General features: G+C 47.7%; 1 protein-coding gene across 1 annotated transcript in view; it reads right to left on the bottom strand.

Moving 5' to 3' along the window:
• The window catches only part of PRKG2 (protein kinase cGMP-dependent 2), a 105950-nt gene extending 84429 nt beyond the window's left edge, over positions 1 to 21521 (bottom strand). The window contains exons 1-2 of the mRNA XM_077301075.1: positions 21450 to 21521; positions 12209 to 12385 (exon numbers count right to left, since the gene is read on the bottom strand). The gene's annotated coding sequence lies outside the window, so the exon portion shown is untranslated. The remainder of the gene's footprint in view (positions 1 to 12208; positions 12386 to 21449) is intronic.
• Between the last annotated feature and the right edge of the window lie 1532 nt (positions 21522 to 23053).

Raw genomic sequence — 23053 nt, 5'->3', positions numbered from 1 at the left:
CTCCGAGGACAACTGCAAACTATACTTTTAACTATTTAGGCACAAATCAAATCACAGTGATTTCCAAATCCCAGCAAAGTAAGCTGGATAAAAACACTTTCAATCCACTTACAATGCACTTTTGCAAGGGGATTTTGCCATTTCACATGGTAAAATCCAGTTGCAAAGTGCATTGGAAGGGGACTGAAAGTGCATTATTCCACTTGTGTGAAAGTGCTTTGGACAGGACTACTCCCAGCCAGATCCGAAGTATCAGAGCCTGCGATGAATCAGAGGCCTTGTCAACATCGTAGGTCCACACATGGAACCCTGATTGTGCCAATATTGTATGATGAGGTCATCACACCCCAAGTTCCACATGCTTTTGGAGTACCACGGCAGCCTAGCCACTAGATCCGACTAGCTACTTTCAAGATCTCTGGGATCCAGACTGATTTTGGCTTGTGTTTCTAAAATCTGGCAGAGCCTCGATAAACATTCCCATCCTGCCAAACTATTTCTGTAGCAGAACTTGGCATTTCTGCCTGTTTTTGTCTCGAGATGACAACTCAACAGACTCTTCTGTGCTTAAATATTTAGTAACCACATGCAGCCGGCGGAGTGACCTTGGGCCAGTCCCAGTTCTCTCAGAGCTCTCTCAGCCCCACCTCCCTCACAGGGTGTCTGTTGTGGGGAGAGGAAGGGATGGTGATTGTAAGCCGCTTTGAGACTCCTTCAAGTAGTGAAACGTGGGGTGCCAAAAACAGATCTTCTACTTTCCTCTGCCGGTGGGCACCATGGGACCAAATTGGGGGGCCCTGCACTAATCTAATTGTTTTTAGGGTGAGCATCTTCTCTGTTTGCTCCAATTTGTGACAAAGACTGTGTCCACCATCCAAATCTATTAACCTTTTTCTCGGGAAGGGGTGGGAGAGTCAGATTCCTATGCATCTCCCTGGCAGGACTGGTGCTGAGCACAGCACATCTCAAGGGGGAGCAAGGTAAACAGCACATATGCAGCACTGCTAGCACGGTGCACATCCCCACCATGAGCTGGAAAGAGCATGCAAAACACAGCCTGTTTCGTTCCAAAGGATCACCAAGAAAGCTTGTAATTACTGAGTTAATTCTGAACTGAGCCAAAGGGAGTTTGGCCCATCCAATAGCTTAATTAGGATAATGTAATGAAGGGGGGGAGGGAGGGAAGGAGGGAAGATTCTTGCACGGGTGTTTAGAATTAGGATTAATAGCCTGATTCAACATGTGAGGATCTGGACTCTTGCTCAAGGCACCTTACAAACACGGTCACCGATGGACCGAAACGTATTAAAACGCGACAGAAATTAAATAACGGAACAAGCTCTGAAACCAATCAATGGCCCACAAAGGCAGCCAAAGGCTCAGCCATCAGACTGCAGAGTAGATGCAATATATTGAGAGGAACAGCCAGGAGTCACTTAGTGTGCACAGAACTTTCATTGAATCATAGAACCATAGAGTTGGAAGGGGCCATACAGGTCATAGAATCATAGAATCATAGAGTTGGAAGGGGCCATACAGGCCATCTAGTCCAACCCCCTGCTCAACGCAGGATCAGCTCAAAGCATCCTAGAGCAAATGCGGCTAGCACAGATGGTCCGACTGGCAAAAGAGAAACCAGCAACTCTCGGATAACTTATGTCCCCACTGAAACCTCCCATGGGTGTGAACAGCTCCCCAAAAAACAATTAACCCATAATCTGCCAACCGTAACACTCCATATTCAATATGCTACACATGGTGGCAAGGCAACTGTATAGAGTTGCCAGGTACCCCCTGGCTAATTCCAGGTTGAGAAATTGGGGATAAAGCCTGAGGAGGACAGGAACCTTAGGGGGGTATAATGCTATGGAGTGCACCCTCCAAAGCATCCAGTTTCTGCATGGGGACTGATCTCTGTAGTCTGGAGGTGAGCTGGAATTCTGCTGGATCCATGCCCAGGTCTCACCTGAAGGCCGGCATCCACACAGGTTGCCTTGACCAGTTGACCATGGGCATGGGTCCAGCATGCCCAAAGCTGTGTTCAATCAACAGAATTTCCAATACAATCCTATTGTTTTCAGAGCCCGAAGAGTGCAAACCAGAGGATGGAAAATTTTGTCCTCCCTTTTCTCCCCAGCCCTTATTTCCTCCTGTGTCTGTACTGCAATTAATCAGAGAAACATCACAAGCACGGCAGGGGGGGAATGGTGACCCGTGAAGATCTGGCACTTGAATTACCTCCCCCTCCCACCCACCATGTTGTTGGCTGTTTTTAGATCAACAATGTGATACTGCACACATTGCTGCCCCCAGCAGTTATTTACTAGGAATACATCGTTTGTTTGGAAATGAGTCTTAAACCCCAGTCGATAAACCCTAGAGAGAAAGACATCTGGGTGTTCTCACCCACTGTGGTCTAATATATCTCTATATCTCTATCTCTATCTCTATCTCTATCTCTATCTCTATCTCTATCTCTATCTCTATCTCTATCTCTATCTCTATCTCTATCTCTATATCTCTACATCTCTACATCTCTACATCTCTACATCTCTATATATCTATATATCTATATCTTCTTATACTGGATCTGAATAAATAGGTATAACTTAAATGGGCACAATATGCACCTTCACAAGACAAAAACCTCCCTTCTGCAATAGCAATGACCATACTTTAAAATAAATAGCTTAGGGATGCCCAGGGGAGTCTTGGCATAGTGGTTAGGACTGCGGACTTCTAATCTGGTGAGCCGGGTTTGATTCCCCACTCCCCCACATGCAGCCACCTAGGTGACCTTGGGCTTGTCACAGCCCTGATAAAGCTGTTCTGACCTCTCTGTTCTCAGCCTCCCCTCCCTCAAAGGGTGTCTATTTTGGGGAGAGGAAAGGGAAGAGTAGAGAAAAGCAGCATATAAGAACCAACTCTTCTTCTTCTTCATTCAAAATTGGAAGAAGAGTTGGTTTCTATACCCCACTTTTGAAGGAGTCTCAAAGCAGCTTGCAATTGCCTTCCCTTCCTCTCCTCACGACAGACACCCTGCGAGGTAGATGGGATTGAGAGAGCCCTGCTAGAACTGCCTTGTGAGAACAGCTCTAACAGAACTGCAAGAAGCTCAAGGTTGCAGTGGGCTGTCCCATCTCTTTTTGCAATAAGCTCCAGATTGGTCTATATCATGGTGTCATACATGTTCATTGTAAAGCTGGCAAGGAGGCCAGAGGAGGTTCCTCAATCAATCAATCAATCAATCAATCAATCAATCAATCAATCAATCTTGCCCAAATCCCCTCCCTTTGTTCAATACCCTACTGTTTTAAAGGCCTTTTTGAGTGCATTGAGGCATCAGAGTTTAGCAAAACACAATCAGTTCATGTCAGGCTAGCACCATTGGTGATGATAGCAATAGAAAAGACTCAGTCCCCTCCAGCTCATGCACAGTGGTCTTGATCCAAATAGGGCTCATGTGTAGGACTGCCAACTCCAGCTTGTGAAATACCTGGAGATTCAGGGTTGGGACCTGGAGACAGCAGTTGGCGGAGGGCAAGGACCCCAGCAAGGTACACAGTCCACCCTCTGTGGAAGCAGCCATTTTAGAATCATAGAATCATAGAGTTGGAAGGGGCCATACAGGCCATCTAGTCCAACCCCCTGCTCAACGCAGGATCAGCCCAAAGCATCCTAAAGCATCCAAGAAAAGGGTGTATCCAGCCTTTGCTTGAAGACTGCCAGTGAAATCCACAGAAATCCCAGGAGATCTCCAGTTCCCATCTGAAGGTCAGCACCGCTACACAAGTTCCTGGGAATGCAAATTCAAGCACACAGTTCCCAGTATATCTATGACAGAAGCATGTCAGAATTCCACAAGGCCTTGATCATTTGGGATTCACCCTTGTCCAGTCTGTTCACAACCAAACAAGATTGTATTGGGGTGGATTCTACCCCTAGCTTTCCACACCGCTGAGAAAATTATATTTTATTTATTTAAAATTTATCCCCCCTTTTTGCCTTTGGGCTCAAAGCCTTCTTTGAATCTAAGGAGTCTTCCTTGAGTTTTCCAAGCTGAAGGAAAGAGAACAGCTGGAGAGGTTTGATAAATTATTTCAGCGTTTCAGGTGCTAAGGCAGGCTTTCTTGATGGTTTCCTGAATGGGTGGGAATGAATTAAATTCTTATATATTTTTAAGATTTGCTAAACATTTATCAGGTGATATGACCATATATCCCCCCTCCCCAAATGGACAATGATGGGTCTGGAGGGGAAGGCCCCTGGGTGGGCATGTACACAGCTGTGCTTCCCAACTAAATTCTGCACAATCACACCATGTCTGGGGTTTCTCAACGGTAAAAGAAACCGAGAAAGGCTGCACTAAGGCGATACAAACATTCCAGTCTGAGGAGATGGGGGAAAAATAAGAGGAAAAAGCTAAAGCCAGAAAGTACCTTGCTTCGAAAAACAACCTGAAATTAGATTACTCTGATTCTATTTAGAGGCATTAGAGATTACTAAGAAAAATGGCATTATTCGAGGCCCCAGTCTTCTTATAACCCTCTTGCAAATGAGTTTAATTTTTTTTTATACGTCGTTTTTTCTCCCCAAAAGTGTTATGATACCAGCAAAGAAAACCTTTCCTCACAGGTCACCTTTTCCTTCCAGCTCTGGAGAAGACGGTATCCTCAGACGAAAGCGTTTGTTGATAATTAACGCCTATGGTTTCCCCTCGGTATCACACATTTCATTATTTCTGTGAAATCCTTTCCGCGTCAGGAACAGTCAGTTAGGTTCAGATTGGGCTTTAAAAATAAAACATGATTACGTGCCCTGCACGGCTGCTCTGTTACCGAATTGTCACAGCCGGAGTCAAGGGACCGAACTTTTCTCAATCCGGCACTGTCTCTTCGGCGTGAACCGATTCGGTGAAGTTTACACCTCTATCCTCACAGGTGTTAAAACACTCTCCTCCCCTTGGAAATAAGCCGCATTCCGGGTGATGTGCAAGGTGATATTTTTATCACACTGTGGTTGTTATAAATTATCAGAAATTTGTCATGGGGGGAATGCATCAGTCAGCTCAAACAGTGATATACGCCTACGTTTCAGATGTGGGGATACCGCTTCTGTCTCTCTTTCTCACTAGCTGTGGTAAAACTATTGTTTCATTGGTACCACAGTACCACTGCAGGCTGGAGATGATGTGGAGCAGGGGTAGTCAAACTGCGGCCCTCCAGATGTCCATGGACTACAATTCCCAGGAGCCCCTGCCAGCGAATGCTGGCAGGGGCTTCTGGGAATTGTTGTCCATGGACATCTGGAGGGCCGCAGTTTGACTACCCCTGATGTGGAGGATTATGAATGAATTTCCTTCATAAATTAAAAAAAAAGAACACCACTCTTGCAGATTCAGATATTAGGGAAGTCTCCTTCTGATCTTGTTCCATCGGTCCTGCTCAAACTTACCCAACCATTCACATCTCCATATTATATTGATTATTTCCGAACGGCCGGTAGCTGGTTTTATTGTCTTATAGATTAGGCATTTTTAGATGCAATGGTTGTTTTATTGTTGTAACCCACCCTCCGGCTTTGGGAAAGGGTGGAGTAGAAATCTAATATGTAAAATAAATTAACTTAGTTATGGATGCCAGTCCTCAGGTGGGGTAAAAATATGATAAATCGTGAGCAGCAAAAAGTAGTTTATGAATATTTAATACTCCACTTTCCCAGAAGATAATCAGCAGAGTCAAAAATAATAACAGGGATCCCTTCAAAAGCAGCCAGAATTCCATCGGTACCTTCTGGCTAATAGCCACCCATGGAGCTCTGCTCTTAAGAACACAAGAGAAGCCATGTTGGATCAGGCCAGTGACCCATCCAGTCCAACGCTCTGTGTCACATGGTGGCCAAAACCCAGGGGCCATCACGAGGTCCATCGGCAAGGCAAGAACTTCAGAAGCCCTCTGATTGTTGCCCCCCAACCACAAGAATAGAGAACTTCAATAAGAACCCAGAAGGTGCCATGTTGGATGAGGCCAATGACCCACCCAGTCCAACACTCTGTGGCCAGAACCCAGGGGCCATCAGGAGGTCCATCAGCAAGGCCAGATCTCCAGAAGCCTTCCCATTGTTGCTCCCCCCAACCACAAGAATCAAGAACAATAAGAACCTAGAAGGTGCCATGTTGGATGACGCCAATGACCCATCCGCATGGTGTCACATGGTGGGCAAAACCCAGGGGCCGTGAGGAAGCCCACCAGTGATGCCAGGACTCCAGAAGCCCTCCCACTGTTGCCCCTGCCCCCCAGCATAGAATCATAGAATTGGAGGGGCCCTCCAGAGTCATCTATTCCAATCCCCTGCGGAATGCGGGAAATTCCCAACTAAGAGCATCCCTGCCCCAGACAGACTGCTCCATCTATGCCTTGTGGCTAACAGCCACTCATGGACCTCTGCTCTTAAGGACATAAGAGAAGCCATGTTGGATCAGGCCAGAGGCCCATCCAGTCCAGCACTCTGTATCACACAAAATCCAAGGGCCATCAGGAGGCCCACCCCCCAGTGGGTCCAGAACTCCTGGAGTCCTTCCAGTTTTGCCCCCCAAGCACCAAGAATGGAGAGCATCACTATCCCAAGACAGAGGGCTCCGTCTAAAGCAGGGGTAGTCAAACTGCGGCCCTCCAGATGTCCATGAACTACAATTCCCAGGAGCCCCCTGCCAGCGAATGCTGGCAGGGGCTCCTGGGAATTGTAGTCCATGGACATCTGGAGGGCCGCAGTTTGACTACCCCTGATCTCAAGATTCTGGCCTTGCTCATAGGCCTCTGCTCCAGATGTTTAGCCCACCTTTACCCTTCTTGTCCCTCACCATCACGGCTGTCTATTTTTAAGCACACCTGTTCCTCCTGTGGCACAGGGAGATTAATGGTGGGGATGCTGCGCATATGGACCGATGTGCAAACTATTTATGGCACGTGCTTTTGGTCAAAACCGGCTTGCGGTTTCTGTATTGTTCAGCGTCTTACAACCCTTTCTCTTTCCCTCCCATCTTGCCTATTACACGGAGATCATCCTAGCAGATTGAGGAAACGGGGGCTTTTGATGTCGAATTACGTGCCAAGCCCTCGGCTCGGAGCGGTATGTGCTCTGCAGTTCTATGTGCCGCGCGGAGACGGGCAGCAGGCCTGTTCCTAGATCTGAGACTCTCTCCTTTCAATTATTTATTTCTTTAAAGCCCGTTTCCGGTCCTTAAAGTGGAACGAGAGCTTGGAAAAGATCAGGGCAGAGCTGAAGCCTGCGCTGTTCTAAAATCCTGCTCAGTAGGGCTGCCCGTGTGGGGGCGGGGGGTGGGGAGCCAGGTCTGATCTTGAGCGTCTAATGGTTATGTGAGAAGCAGGGCACCCTGACCCGGATGCTCCAGGCTAGCTTGATCTCACCAGATGCCAGGCCGGGTCAGTACTTGGTTAGTAGTAGTTGGATGGGTTCCCATCAAGAAAGCCCTGGTGGCAATGCAAAGGCAGGTCATGGCAAGCCACCTATGAATACCTCTTGCCCTCAAAACCCTATGGCAGGGGTGGCCAAACTGTGGCTCACCAGAGGCCCATGGACCACATTTCCCATGAGCCCCTGCTGGAGATCACTCACAATTCCAGGAGCTTCCCAGGTGCCACCTGGGAGTTGGCAGGAGGCTGGCAGCTCTGAACCTGTGATGCTCAAAACTGCGGCTGTTCTCAGCCCCTGAACCAAGGAGTTGGAATGACCGTGTGCTTCTCGCAGCGGGGAATCATGGATTCCAAGCCCTCGCCTCTCATTTTTGGCACGGCTGACGTGCGTTGATTCTGACCGGAGGAGAAGCTTTCCTCGTGGTAGGCAGTAGCTTTGTTTTCTTCCCGCAGTTCCTGAGGAAAACACCCAACACGTCCTGCCAGGGTGGCTCCTGAACCCCCTTTTATCACGTTCTCGTTGTTTGCTAATTCTCAGCCTGGGCAAAGTTCTTCCCCAGCTTTTATTACCTCCCCGAACATTTCGTCACCAGGCAAGATGAGGTTACAAAGCTCTGTGCGAGCCGTTCCCGTTGATGAAGGTCATAAAAGTTTACGAGGAGCAATATTCTTGTATGGGAGTGTGCCTCTCACTCTGTGTGTGTGTGTGTGTGTGTACGCGCAAGAGGAAACCCAATCCTTCCCTCTTCTCCAGGAAACATCGCTGAAGGACGGCAGGAGCTTGTGAATATTTACTTGCCAGCCATAATTTTTTCTCCAGTAAGTGGCTCTTTCATTTTCTTGTGGCGGTTCTTTGACCAAGCTGGTTAAACGGAGATCAACTGGCTCTAGAGAGGCAAGATGAGGTGGTGGGTTCTTCAGGGGAGCAGCTCCCACCAAGACCGTTCACCCCCTTGCCTTGACCTATATTGCCTACAGCTTCCCAGCCTCCTTTCCTTGATCCCCCTGGGTGCTCCTGCGGGAGGTGGGGAAGGTCAATGGGGAGAACATGGCTTAGGGGGCCTCGGCATCATTCCAGTTTGTTTTTTACAACGAGACAGGAAAGGGGGAAACTGCACCATACCTTGTACCCTCGAGGTTAAGCAAAATATCTATTCAGTTGCAGCTGGGGAGAGTACGAAGCACTCCATCACAGTCAGTTCAGCGGAAAGGTCCTTAGAAGAAGAAGAGTTGGTTCTTATATGTCGCTTTTCTCTACCTGAAGGAGTCTCAAAGCGGCTTACATTTGCCTTCCCTTTCCTCTCCCCACAACAGAGACCCTGTGAGGTGGGTGAGCCTGAGAGAGCCCTGATATTCCTGCTCAGTCAGAACAGCTTTATCTGTACCGTGGCAAGCCCAAGGTCACTCAGCTGGCTTTGGGGAGCATGTGGGGGAGTACAGAATTGAACTCAACTCGCCAGATTAGAAGTCTGCACTGTTCAGCCTGGAGAAAAGGAGGTTGAGAGGGGACATGATAGCCCTCTTTAAGTATTTGAAAGGTTGTCACTTGGAGGAGGGCAGGATGCTGTTCCCATTGGCTGCAGAGGAGAGAACACGCAGTAATGGGTTTAAACTACAGCTACAAATATAGGCTAGATATCAGGAAAGAAATTTCACAGTCAGAGTAGTTCAGCAGTGGAATAGGCTGCCTAAGGAGGTGGTGAGCTCCCCCTCACTGGCAGTCTTCAAGCAAAGGTTGGATGCACACTTTTCTTGGAGGCTTTAGGATGCTTAGGGCTGATCCTGCGTTGAGCAGGGGGTTGGACTAGATGGCCTGTATGGCCCCTTCCAACTCTATGATTCTATGATTCTAACCACTACACTAAGCTGGCTCATTATGGATGATGCCTTATTCTAGCAAGGTTAAAGAAGATATTCTGCATGAACTAATTTAATGGTAGCCTTCCCGTTTTGATTTGGACATCTTTGGAGGGGTCATGCCCTTACATACCCACAACAACCATGTTGGGCCAGGGTTACATCAGCCAGGCGAATGGTCAGTACAGCGTAGTGGTCAGAATGTCAGACTAAGTGATGGGAGACCCGGGTTCGAATCCCCACTCTCCCATGGAAGCATGCTGGGTGACCTTGGGCTAGTCACCCCCTGTCACCCTCACCTACCTCACAGGGATGTTGTGAGGATAAAATGAAGACCGGAGAGCCATGTAAGCTGCTTTTTGGTCTCCATTGGGGAGAAAGGGGAGGGCATGAATGGATAAATGAAATAAATAGGTAGCTGAGCAAAGCTGTGTAGATCGGGTATCGAAGGCACCCTCCACTGTGGCTTTTTAAGAGCTAGAAATGCTCAGATTCTAAAAGTGAAATTCTTTGTACAGACGGTGTCAAGGCAGAGTCGTAAGGCTGTTTGACGGGAAAGACAGCTGATGTTTTCCAAAACCGAAAAGGGAATGGCCAATCAGTGAGCCAAGAGGAGCTTCGGGGAGAAGTTCTGACATTTCACACTGAGGAAAATGGGAGCGCACCAAGGCCAAGCATTCCCCCTTCCCCTCTTACACATTTCTGAAGGCTGAACTCCGCTTGATGTGCCTGAGACCTCACAACAGACAGCCCTCCGCTGAGTCAAAAGCCGAGAGGCTGCTTGTTCTCACAGTTAATATATATTTAACCAAAAACAGCCTGCAACAAGAAAGTTCAGAAGGCACTTCGGCAACTGCAGGGTATGAAGAGGCAGGCAATCGCTGGTACCTTAGTATTCCTGTCACAAACATCAGTATTACAACTACGAGAGATAAGATAGATTGCCTCTCCTTCCTTGGCGACTGTAAGCCGCTTTGAGCCTCCTTTGGGTAGGGAAAAGCGGCATATAAGAACCAACTCTTCTTCTTCTCCTTCTTCTCCTTCTCCTCCTTCTCCTCCTTCTCCTTCTCCTCCTTCTTCTCCTTCTTCTTCTTCTCTGGAGTTGGGCTCTCACCAAGGAATCCGTCTTGCTCTCCCATTTAGGGAGGCCAGCCTCCAGGTCGGACCTGGGGATCTCCTGATTTAACAGCTCATCTCCAGGTGACACAGATCAGTTCCCCAGAAGAAAATGGCTGCTTTGGGGGGGTGGACTTCATACCATTAGACTCCCCTGAGGCTCTTCCCCACTCCAAATCCTGCCTGCTCCCAGCTCCAGGTATTTCCCAGCCCAGAGCTGGCAACCCTGCCCCCACCCCATCTTCACCTGACTCACCTATACAGGGACAGCCAGTCTGAGAGCTGGCTGAGACTCAGGTAGCTATAAGCTGTGCGGGGTAGTGTGACCACAATCTTGTCTCTTCCTACACACAGGGAAGGTATCTGAAACGTTTGGTATCAGAGGCTGTGAGGAAGCATGTGAAACGGGATGAGGACAGATGCAGAAAAGATCAAAGAGAGGAGAAATACGGTGACATTTACTCATAGGGATTTTTTTTTTTTGCGCTTTGCCGATGTCAAAGAAAAATTACAGATCGCTCCTCCACCCTTTATCTCTTTTCTATTCACAGCCAAAAGCCGTTCCCGAGACCAATGAGTAAGTCATTCTCAAGAAGCTCACGAGACATTTATATGAATTATAGAACAACTTCTGCAGTTCCAAGGGCTAAAATAATCATTAGGGGAGTTTCAGATGCTCATATTTTACTATCTATGTTAAGCTCCTAACAAGGGGGAATGAAATTTCCCCCACTGCAGCATGGCAATTCCTATTTCTGAACATTAGGCCTGCTTTCCTATGCATCCTGGCTCTTAAGCGCTCCTGGAGACATTTCATCAGGCAGCATGAGCCATGGCTCCATGATGTAAAAGGAGCCCTTTTCTGTTTTCTTGACGATTTTTGGCAAGTGTAAAAGGAAACTGGAGGATAACTGTACTTTCTTTCTCTGTGAGCCTCATGCCAATTACAGGCAAGCCCAATTACAGCCGATCTCAGAAGTTAAACACGGAAAGGCAAGGCACCTCTGCTCATCTCTTGCTTTGAAGACTCAGTGGGGGTCCTCCTAAGCCACCTGCAACTTGCCAGCACCGGACACCAATAAGAAGCATTGATGACTTTGTTGTTTTCTTCACTCGGGCTAGCTCAAATGGACAGCTGTCCAGGGTCCTGAATGAGCAAACAGGTGTCACTGGGGATATCTTTACCCGCAGCAGCCAGGGCTGGTGGCTCTTCCATCTTTTGGGAGTCCCTATATTTTCCCACTACACGCCAATCAAGGGCTCTCTCACTAAGGGAGCCACAAGCAGAATTCACAGAAGAAGAAGAGGAGAAGGAGAAGGAGAAGGAGAAGGAGAAGGAGAAGGAGAAGGAGAAGGAGAAGAAGAAGGAGAAGGAGAAGGAGAAGGAGGAGAAGGAGAAGGAGAAGGAGAAGGAGAAGGAGAAGGAGAGAAGGAGAAGGAGAAGGAGAAGGAGAAGGAGAAGGAGAAGGAGAAGGAGAAGGAGAAGGAGAGAAGGAGAAGGAGAAGGAGAAGGAGAAGGAGAAGGAGAAGGAGAAGGTGCTGTTTTTTGTACCCTGCTTTTTATTACTTGAAGGAGTTTCAAGGCCACTTACAATTGTCTTCCCTTCCTCTCTCCACAACAGATAATCTGTGTGGTTGGTGAGGGTGAGAGAGCTCTGAGAGAACTGTGACTGGCTCAGCTGGCTGCATGTGGAGGAGGAGTGGGGATCAGACCCAGAGCTCCAGAGTAGAGGCTGCCACTCTTAACCACCACACCAAACTGGCTCTCACTTTTTATAACAGAAAGCAAAAAACTGGTTTACCTTCTTTCTAACCCATCTTTCCTTCCAGTCGGGACGCCGAGCAGCCTGCATCAGTCTCCTCCCCTCCATTTTACGCTCGCAACAACCCTGTAAGGTAGGATAGGGTGACCGGCACAAGCCTACTCAGCCAGCTTCCGTGGTTGAAATAAGCACTGGGTTTCTTCTTATATTCAGCTCCTAAAAAGCAAAGAAAAAAAAATTAAAACCCAGTAAGCTGAAATGCACAAAAATTTAGCTCCTAATGCCAGTTTCTAGTGCATCAGAGAGCAGTTTGGGGTAGTCAAACTGCGGCCTTCCAGATGTCCATGGACTACAATTCCCATGAGCCCCTGCCAGCGGCAGGGGCTCATGGGAATTGTAGTCCATGGACATCTGGTGGGCCACAGATTGACTACTCCTGAGTTTGATGAACACTGAACTTCTCTTCCACACCAAATGAGATTAATCTGATTGGGTCAAGATGCTTCATAGAGATGCAGATTCCCTCAGAATCAGAGAATGTTCCTTTTCCCCCTGCCCAGTACTGACATCTAGTGGCTGAGGAGAGCATAGCCACAGCAGCTTATTCAAAACCCTTTGGAGGCCTTTGCATCAAGGACTCAAGGAATTTTGCAAAGCAAAAGCCTTGAGATATCTGTACACCGCCCGTGGAGCCGCGGGCGCCACGGACTAAATAAAGGAGTAAGGTGTTCTGGGGCGGGATGTGTCCGGGATGAGGAAGGGTCTGGATTGGACCCTTCCTCATGACAATCGGAGGGACCAATCGGCAGGCGCGAAGGTCGCTCCTGGCCTGACGCGGCGAGAGGCCGTGGCCCCAGCGAGCCGGATTCTCTTTTTAAAGAGAAGTCTCCCTGGCCGGCTGCACTTTCTCAAACTGGATGGCTGCTCCGACCGCCGCGAGGCGGCAGAAGATGGCTACCCTTGCCGCGGGGCTGGGGCCCTTCTCACGCACGCTGCGGACGCCTCGCCCGGACAAGCCCCGAAGACGTCCACTCCCGCGGAGCCGCCACAAGGTCAGTCTAGCACCTTCCCCGGGGCCTGGGGAGCTTTTTCCAAGATCGGGGGGGGGGAAGAAAAAAGCTCCCCAGGCCCCTAGTGCCCGCTGAATTTTGGTTTCAGCGGGCTCTACTACTAGTCTTACATACAAGCATAGTTTTTTGTCGCAGCGTTTCCCGTAGGTTTGTGCCTGTTTCATCTCCACCATAGAGGGAAGCTTAAGTGATAAGACCAGAGAAACCGGGGGGGGGGGGGTAATTAAGGCAAGTAATTTTGGTTTTCTTCCAAAATTACAAGTGATCTCCAAAATCCAGACATCCGTTCCCCTGCGTTAGAACACACAAGATCTGTAGTGTGCAGGATTCAATGGCAAATATGAAGGACATCCTACAGGGGCATAAGAGGAGATGTGTAGTTAGCCTATTAAAGTAAGGAACTTCCTAATATTTCCCAAATTATCATTTCATGCACACACAACTGTTTCACATAATAGCTGCGCACAATGTCATGGTACCTCCGAAAATCTGAAGGTTTTCTTCTGAATTTAGGCCAGCCGCTGCTTCCGCCTTCCGTGGGTAGCACAGTACAGACGGCAAAGCCGTATCCCCTTTGGGATACAAGAACTCAAGGATAATCATTACAAAATACAGAGATGTCTGACATCTGTATCTCCCCAAGCATCGCTCAAAGGGATTGTATATCTTCTAGAGCTTCATCCCCCCACTTTTGACAACCACGATCTAGCCGATTCACCTCTTTCTGCCACTTGTTTTTGGACTCGGAACATCTGGAGTCAAGGTCCCAACGTCTTGCGATAAGACACAAAATGCCATCAATCTTTTAAAGCATTTCCCATAAATCCGCGTTCAGGTCCCTAATAAATTATGTAAGGCCACACCGGCACGTGCTCCGTGAGCTGACTGGATGATTGCTCCTGAGGGTATTTCAAACATCTCGTTCGGATCATGAACCTTCTGTGATTTGTTTTGGGGGGTGAAATCTAAAATACACAAGGCAGCTGAAAAGACCGCTTCCTTGGGTGATGTTCCCTGCTGGTCCGTATGGCTGAGCAGGTTTGTTTCAGGACCTGTGCGGATTGATGAATCCGCATCATTTGCAGTGGTCTTGGGCTCATTCCGCACATGTTGGATTAGGGCGTCTCAATGTGTTTTTGCAGCTGGATGGCCAGCAAAACAGGAAAATCTGCTTCTCAAGTGCATTGTCCAACATATGCAGAATGAGCCCGACTCTGATCTGGAGTAAAATGTTCACCATTAAGTGGGGGGGACAAGGGAGGAAGGGAGGGCAGAGGGGGAAGAGGAGTTCTCTTGGGGCTCTGTTCTTGCAGAACAGTTTTCTTAGAGCTCTCTCAGCCCTACTTCACAGGGCGTCTGTTGTGGGGAGAGGAAGGGAAGGCAATTGTAAGCCGCTTTGAGACTCCTTCGGTTAGAGAAAAGCGGCATATAAGAGCCAACTCTTCTTCTTCTTCAGTAATGTCAGGGCTCTCTCAGCCTCACCTCCCTCACAGGGTGTCTGTTGTGGGGAGAGGAAAGGGAAGGCGACTGTAAGCCGCTCTGAGGCTCCTTTGGATAGGGGAAAGCGGGTTATGAAAGACTAGATTTTCTCTCCTTCTTTTCATCAGGGGCCGTAACCTGGATGGCCAGGGTTAGTCCAATCTCATCAGATCTTGAAACCCAAGCAGAGACAGCCCTGGTTAGCAATAGGACAGCAAGCCCCCAGGGACTTCAGGGTTGTGACACAGGCAGGCAAATAGCCAAACACCTCCGTCTCTTCCTTCTAAAACCCTACAGGGTCACTGTAAGTCCACCACCTTCATGAATTGTAGGGGGCTCTTGAAAACTGTCTGTGATGTGAATGATGAGGAGTTTTATTGTCTTACTGGGACCATTTTATTTCTTTTTAAGAATTTGGATACTTCTGGCTGTACGTCTCCAGTCCAGGAGCGCGAATCTATCAAAGGCAAAAGGGCAGAGACCCACAGGGGAGCATAAGCTCTGCATTTAGCAAGGCTAGGCTGGTCACGAATGCATTGCATTGAATTGCTCTCTCCAACGTGGCCTGGTCGTCTGCTAGCATATCGCCACAGCATGGATCTATCAGTGTGACTGCCTGTGGAATTATTTTTAATATGCATTTCTGGAATGCATGAGCAAACTTCACCAGGAGGTGGATGGCCTCTCCTCCAGGAACATTAAAGATTTTATGAACAGCACGGGACACCCATGTGCATGCGTACACGTGCCCCTCCCGTGAATCTGCCCCTCGCAGTGATTTCAGAATGCTTTTGCCCTGAGGCAGGGCTTTATAGTTTCAAAATAGTTTCCCCAAGGGTAAGGAACAGAAGGATTTCATAATCTCATGTTCAAATGCGAGCTGATCTGTGGATACCTAGATCTATAGATTGGGCTCACGCTGTATTACATTTTAGAAACTGGCTATGAATGGATTTTTCTGTCACTTCCGACGATTTTAGTAAGTGGCTGCCAGCAGAGCTTATTTACCTCTTCATACAAATCTGCTTGTACCAGGTTAGCAAAGCGTGCTAGAGTCACTTTTGAGGGAAATGGCTTGATTCCCTTTCCCAGCATATAAGAACCAGCTCTTCTTCTTCTTCAGTAATCTCAGGGCTATCTCAGCCTCCCCTCCCTCACAGGGTGTGGGGAGAGGAAAGGGAAGGCTGTAAGCCTTACTGGCTTTTTTGCCTGAAATTCTATGTAGCCGCTGAAGGATTTCTGTAGCAAACTCATTGCTGGTTCCTCTCCTCCTTGCGATGGGATGGGGAAGGATGTAGAAGAAAACAGATATTTATCTTGCGTCCACTCTGTTTAAAAGCGAATTGGATACAGATGTCTCCCAGCTGTACAGGATACCTCTGCTTCGCTGGAAGTTTGCTGTAAATCTGGTTGCTTAATATACCTGCTTCAGTGATTTTAATTTAGGGGACATTGGGAACTTCCCCGCACATGACCCTCATATATTATGCAGGAAAGAGGGGGCTTGGTTTGGATCTGAAGCCTCTCTGGGGAGGAGCTGTGAGATTTATGGGAGGGCTGCATTACCACAAGAGGTTCAGGGAGTACCACAAAAACCTTTCGCTGATTAGCAGAGCAGTAAAGAAAGAAAGAAAAAAGATCGGTGAAAACAGGACTTTGGAAAAGGCCTCTTTAGAGCCATAATAAAAATGCTACAATAGATTTATTTTATCTAGAATCCAAGGTCTCTGACTGGTTTTCATCCTTTTGGCCTTCTAGAAATGCTTGATCTTGTCTGCTCAGGAGCACACATCTAGGGTCACTAGGTCACACCTCCGATGGCTCTGGCTGGAGCATCCCTGCAGATAATTGTGGTGGGGGCAGAGGTAAATCCCTCCTTCAAAATGACACATCTTACTGCCACATTTACGTTGTCACTTGGCAGCTGCCGGGAGCTTCAGGGTAGGGATGTGAGATGTGTACCATTGTCTGCACCATGAAAACCCCAAACTGACATCTGGTAACACAATAAAATAAAGTCCAGTGGCACCTTTAAGACCTTTAAGACCAAGAAGGCGTGAGCTTTCAAGTGCAAGCACTCTCCCTCAGACTAATGACATCCGGTAAGTGTAGGAATTACAAGAAAGTCTATAGCAAAACCATAAGAGTTTCCAACAATTCTGAGAGCTACCTGTCGTAATTTCCAGGGGTATTGCGGTACAGGTAGCACTGACTTAAAAACAATTCTCCCCCACTGATCTGGGGATGGCGGGGGGGGGGGAATGTTGTAAAGATTTTTTTGGGGGGGAGTGATGTTCTCAAGTGGTGCTAGCCCATACTGTAAGATTTGGGCAGAGGGGCTCAGTTCTCCTCAATGTTAAATTGCCACCTAGTGGCCAAGTTGCAGACGTTTTTGTTTAGAAGTCATACTGGGCATAGCCTGTAGGGAAAGTGGGGTTTGCAAGGGAATTTTCCTTAGATGGGGTCTTGAGTATGTTGGTAGCTGCTGGTTCTTATGTCACCGTGACCCGGATGGCCCAAGATCTCATCAGGTCTTAAGCTACACAGAGTCAACCCTGCTTAGTATCTGAATGGGTTAATATTTGGACTTTATATATTTTGGCCCGAAACGCTATGATTTGCCAGCATTTCCCACCACCGGTTGCCATGATCCTGTTGTTTTAAAAGTGCCCTCTAGTGGTGAGGTGAGGGAAAGGCAGCCAATGAAGAAAAAGGAACAGAAAACGTCCCGGTGGAAGTTTCGTGGCTGATCTGAGTGTCTCTGTGTTCAAAGTAGTAATTAGTGCTGAACGGAGAATTCTCGCCGTGTGGATGAAGCCTTGCTAAGCTAGCGTGCCAGTGTGCATTGGCATATCACAGAACCCAACTTGGTTGGCACAGAATTTGAAACATTTTATAGGATTCTGAATCACAGAAGCAGTGTTGGAAGGAGCCACCCAGGTCCTCCAGATGTTCAAGGACTACAACTCCCATGAGCCCCTGCCAGCAAATGCTGGCAGAGGCTCATGGGAATTGTAGTCCACAAACATCTGGAGGACCACAGGTTGACTATCCCTGGTCTAAAGCATCCAAGAGAATTATCTGTCCAGCTGCTGATGGGCTGCCAGTCAGCAGTCAACACCTCCTTAGGCAGCCTATTCCAATGGTGAATTACTCTGTGGAAATTTTCTTCCCAATATCTAGCCGCTACAGTTCTACATGTAGTTTAAAACCATTACTGCGTGTCCTTTCCTCTGCTGCCAACAGGAACCACTCCCTGGCCTCCTCCAAGTGATAATCTTCCAAATCCTTCAAGAGAGCCATCCTGTCCCCTCTCAACCTCGTCTTCTCCAGGCTGGACATTCCCAAATCCTTCAGCCTTTCCTCGCAAGGCTTGGTCCCCACCCCCAGACCATCCTTGTCTGCTACCACTGCAGACCTGATTCTGTGAACCTAGGCAGATGGTGAGTGGGTGGGCAGGAGGGGCTGGGTCGGTGCTTGGCTCTTGTGGCCCTTTCTTGCAGGCCCAAGGAAATGCCAATCACCATCTTGGGGTCAGGAGGCGAATTTCCTCCAGGCCAGACAGGGATTCTGTTGTTTAGGGGGCATCACCTGGGCATGGAATTGGGGTCACAGTGGGTGAGCAGATTCCTGCATTCTGCAGGAGGTTGATGACCCTGGAGATCCCTTCCAACTCTATGATCCTATGACCACCCCAGCTCCCCTCTGAAACTGGGACTCAGGTAGTAGTAGAGAGAAGATTTTCTTGATCTCTGCCTTTTCACTACCACAGATGGGGCGAGAGAGGTCAAAACGACACATGTGTGTGTGTAAAATATACTTTTCTGGAGCAATGCCGTGCACACGGCCTGCACCGTTTTTCTCCATCTCGTAAAAATCATTCTAGTTCCCGGAGACCAAGGAACAATTCCTTGAACCGGTGTCAAGAAGCTGTCAACCTGCTGATCTGGCTGTTTGCTACTCTCTCTCTCTCAACATGATAAGCAGGCCCTCCTAGATATCCGCATCCCGACGCCGAAAGGGGCCAGTGGTTGATTCATGCGTTGGAGGCAGCCAGGCGGGCTCACGCACGCCGGGCTCTGGCAGAAGAACTGTAGATGTTTCCAATTAGGTGAAAAACAAAACCCTCCCAAGAGCGTGGCTTTCACCCAACGAAAACTCTCTCCTGAATATCACGTTTTCTGCGGCCGAAAAGTGGTCGAGACAGCTGTGCCACACAGGTGTTACGGCAGGCAGTAAATTAGGCGGCTTTTATAGACGGCTGGGGACCGGCCGTCCCCGAACAATTAATTTTACCAGTGGAACTTTGACCCCCCGGGCACTTTTTATCGCCGCAGGAATTTCTTATCGAGGGTTTGCGTGCAGGTGCAATGGAGCTCTTAAGGCAGGTACGGCCGGGAACCAGAGACACTCCGAAACTCCAGGCTCCAAGAAGGAAGGAAGGAGGGATGGTCCAGGGGGGAGCCACCGCAAGGAAAGTCATCCCTTGCTAATGGGTTTATTGCTTAGCCTCTCACCCAAAATGTGTGCAAGATCTCCGGGGCCCACCTAATGGCTGGGCCGAAACGCCACTGAGAAGGAATTACAAGCACAGCTGTGCGGTTGGCCCGGCAGGCTTATCACGGGGAATGAACCTAAGTCCCACACGTGGATAGTTGGGGGTCACATGTCCAAGTGTGCAATGCAGGGAAATCTGAAAGCGTCCACATCTCTTTCAGGGAAACCGTATCCACCGAGAGGACCAGCAAACTGCCCTCTGTGCTTTGGCAAACCCTTGTTACCAAGGAGGGCCCTGATTTTGGAGGATCGGTTATCCTCTGTGTTCCCCCCTCCTTTAAGTCTGTGTCCGTATTTTGCCTCTGGGGAAGGTCTTTCAGAAGAGGCTAGCTTCTTTTGGTTTCCCGTCCCCTGCGAATACATCTCAGCAGTCTCCCCCGCCCTTTCTCCCGGCCTATAAAATTAACCCTACATATTCTAAAGAAAGGTCTTATTACTTTGAGAGCGAATTTGGTGCAGTGGATATAGCAGCCTTTCTCAACTTTTGACCATTGAGAAACCCCTGAAACGTACTTCAGGCTTCGAGAAACCGCAGATATCCAAAGTAAGCCGTATGATGCCATGTGATAATTCTTTGTTAAAACAGCAATTCAGTCCTTTGGAGTTCAGTTGTAGCTGTTTTAGCAAAGAATTACTATATGGCTTAATTTGGATATTATGACAAGAGTTTACTAATTTGCCACAATCTGCTTTTGCCTTACCTCTCTACACTTATGACGGTTGTTCATTTAGTCTGAGGAAGAGTGCTTGCACTTGGAAGCTCATGACCTGTATAAATCTTTGTTGGTCCTAAAGATGCTACTGGACTCTGATTTTGTTGTGCTACATCAAACCAACACAGCTACACACTGGAATCTAGTAGACCTTCTATTTTTGTTATCAAGTCAGAGGTATAAGTAACACTTTTTATAACCCCCGGCTTCAAGAAAAGATCTAGATATTTAGAAATAGGTTCAAGTAGTGAATTTGAACCTGCAATATTAGGTCTAACTGGAGGCGGGTTTAAACCCTTATGGGTTTTAGAGAGACCGTAAAAGATAGCAACTCTGGAATGCTCATTCATAAGAAAGTCCCCTATTTGAAGAAGAGTTTGTTCTTATAAGCCGCTTTTCTCTACCCGAAGGAGTCTCAAAGCGGCTTACATTTGCCTTCCCTTTCCTCTCCCCACAACAGACACCCTGTGAGGGAGGTGAGGCTGAGAGAGCTCTGATATTACTGAAGAAGAAGAAGAGGAAGAAAAAGAAGAGGAAGAGGAAGAGGAGGAGGAGGAGGAAGAAGAGTTGGTTCTTATATGCCGCTTTTCTCTACACGAAGAAGACTCAAAGCAGCTTAAATTCACCTTCCCTTTCCTTTTCCCACAACAGACACTCTGTGGGGTGGGTGAGGCTGAGAGAGCCCTGATATTACTCCTCGGTCATGACAGCTTTATCAGTGCTGTGGCGAGCCCAAAGTCACATCGTTGGCTGCATGTGGAGGAGCAGGGAATCAAACCTGTCTCACCCGATTCGAAGTCTGCACTCCTAACAGCTACAGCAAACTGCTTTTTTTTTTTGTTTATCAGATTTAAATACAGACCTTCCCTAACTGTAGTTTTAATAATTGAAAGGACATGATCAGTGGGATCCCTAGAGATCTTTCTATAGAATACTGTATCATTCAATGGTCTTTCATGATCTTTACTCCACCCCACCTATGTATTTCTGCATTTCTCCTTTTCACCACCAGAGGACACCCTTTGACAATCAATGCTAAACCCAGAAGTTTGGATGGCAGAACCAGACACTCTGTAGAAGACCTGGGGTGGGGAAATGGCATATACAATGTAAGATGATGAGCATATGAATAAACCTTTGATGGTGTAGGGCAGGGGTAGTCAACCTGCCAGCGAATGCTGGCAGGGGCTCATGGGAATTGTAGTCCATGACCATCTCAAGGACCACAGGTTGACTACCCCTGGTGTAGGGGATATTGTCAGGTGAAATAACAATAACTGGAGCTAACCACATCACCTACATCATCAAAGGCTTATTTACAAGCTCATCTTTCCAACACTGTATATGCCATTAAATGCCAACAATGCCCCTCTGTTCTCTAGACAGGGCAAACAGGTCAACCCCTCCACCAAAGAATTAATGGATACAAGTCTGAGATAAAAAAGCACAGGACTGAAATACCTGAAGGGAAACACTTCAGCCTTCCAGGACATTCAATAAAGGACCTCAAAGTAGCTGTTTCATTGCAAAGGATCGTCTAGAACAGACTAGAGAGAGTGCAGAAATGCAAGTTATTACAACACTCAAAACAATGGAACACCCTGGACTCAACAAGGACTTAGGTACTTTTAATCTCACTACATATGCTAATCTCATTCAACTCTTATATCTACACGTTTTACAATCCCCACTGTATTTTATTTGGGACAATGTGACTGTAATGTGATGGAAGTAGAGAATCTAACTCTCTGGTCTCATGACAAAATAACAAACTGAGCACCTTTTCATTTTTGGGGTTGCTTCCATACTTGGCTGGAGACGGATGGGGCAAGCAATTGTCTCTTTTAATTACTTCCTTTCACAACTGGGAAAGTGTCTGCCATCAGTTACTAACCTTGACATTTTTATTTCTCCAATGTTTTTTGTGAACGACAACTGAATTAAAAAAAGACCACTCAAAAGGACCGATTAGCTACCAGGCTGTGTAATTTGGATATTATGAGTTTACTAGTTTGCCACCACTTCACTTTTGCCTTAAATCTGTACTCTTACGATCCTTGTTCCATTTTGTCTGAGGAAGAGTGCGAAAGCTCACACCCTGAATAAATCTTTGTCAGTCTTAAAAGTGCCACTGGACTCAATTTCTGTTTCGCTGGAAAATAAAAGGCTGAAAGTAGGAATGCAGCTCTTATCAGAAACTCTAGATGGCGCTAGTTGGCAAGGATGGGCTGCCCTCTAGTTACTGCAGAATTGGCCCGCCTCCAATGACTGGCAGACCCCTGCAAATTGTTCTGGTTCTCTCCTGACATCTGCTGAATCAGCCAAAGAAGGGAGCCATAAAGCAGACGAGCAATAAAACAGCCCAGATTTCGTCTCCTTTGCAACCCTTTCTTCATGGCCCTGAAGAACCGTGATTTACTTTTCCTTCTCCTCTTGCTAGGACTTCACTCGGCAGCCTGCATTGGGTCGGATCCTGCAGCTCCACTCGGCTTGCTGCTTTCCTTCGGTGTGTGCACCCAGAGATAAAAGCCACCGTTCGGAATTGGACTCGTGTCGACTCTGATGCATCCCGTCTTGAGTCACTCAGAGCGCATGCAGAGTTTCAAGGGTAATGCACATCGCAAAATTATCATTATTCGTGCAAAAATGAATTATCCAAGAGGGATTTTCTGCACAGCTAATTGGCTTGCTCTGCACAAAGTGCTTCCCAAATTGGATAAACGATTCCGGACTGGGGTCTGCTCCGTGCCATGTATCACTTACCGTCAACAGCAGGGGTAGTCAAACTGCGGCCCTCCAGATGTCCATGGACTACAATTCCCAGGAGCCCTTGCTAGCATTCGCTGGCAAATGCTGGCAAGGGCTCCTGGGAATTGTAGTCCATGGACATCTGGAGGGCCGCAGTTTGACTACCCCTGGTCAACAGGATCCTCTCATGTCAATTTTCTGCATTGGTTATTGAGATGTCCCATTTTTTTTTTTTTTTAATGATCATACTGTTTCACTGAGCCTCTTGTGGCGCAGAGTGGTAAGGCAGCCGTCTGAAAGCTTTGCCCATAAGGCTG

Source organism: Paroedura picta, chromosome 10 (assembly GCF_049243985.1).
Source record: "Paroedura picta isolate Pp20150507F chromosome 10, Ppicta_v3.0, whole genome shotgun sequence".
Lineage (NCBI taxonomy): Eukaryota > Metazoa > Chordata > Lepidosauria > Squamata > Gekkonidae > Paroedura > Paroedura picta.
Note: the sequence above shows the minus strand (reverse complement) of the source record. Positions and strands in the feature narration are given on the sequence as shown.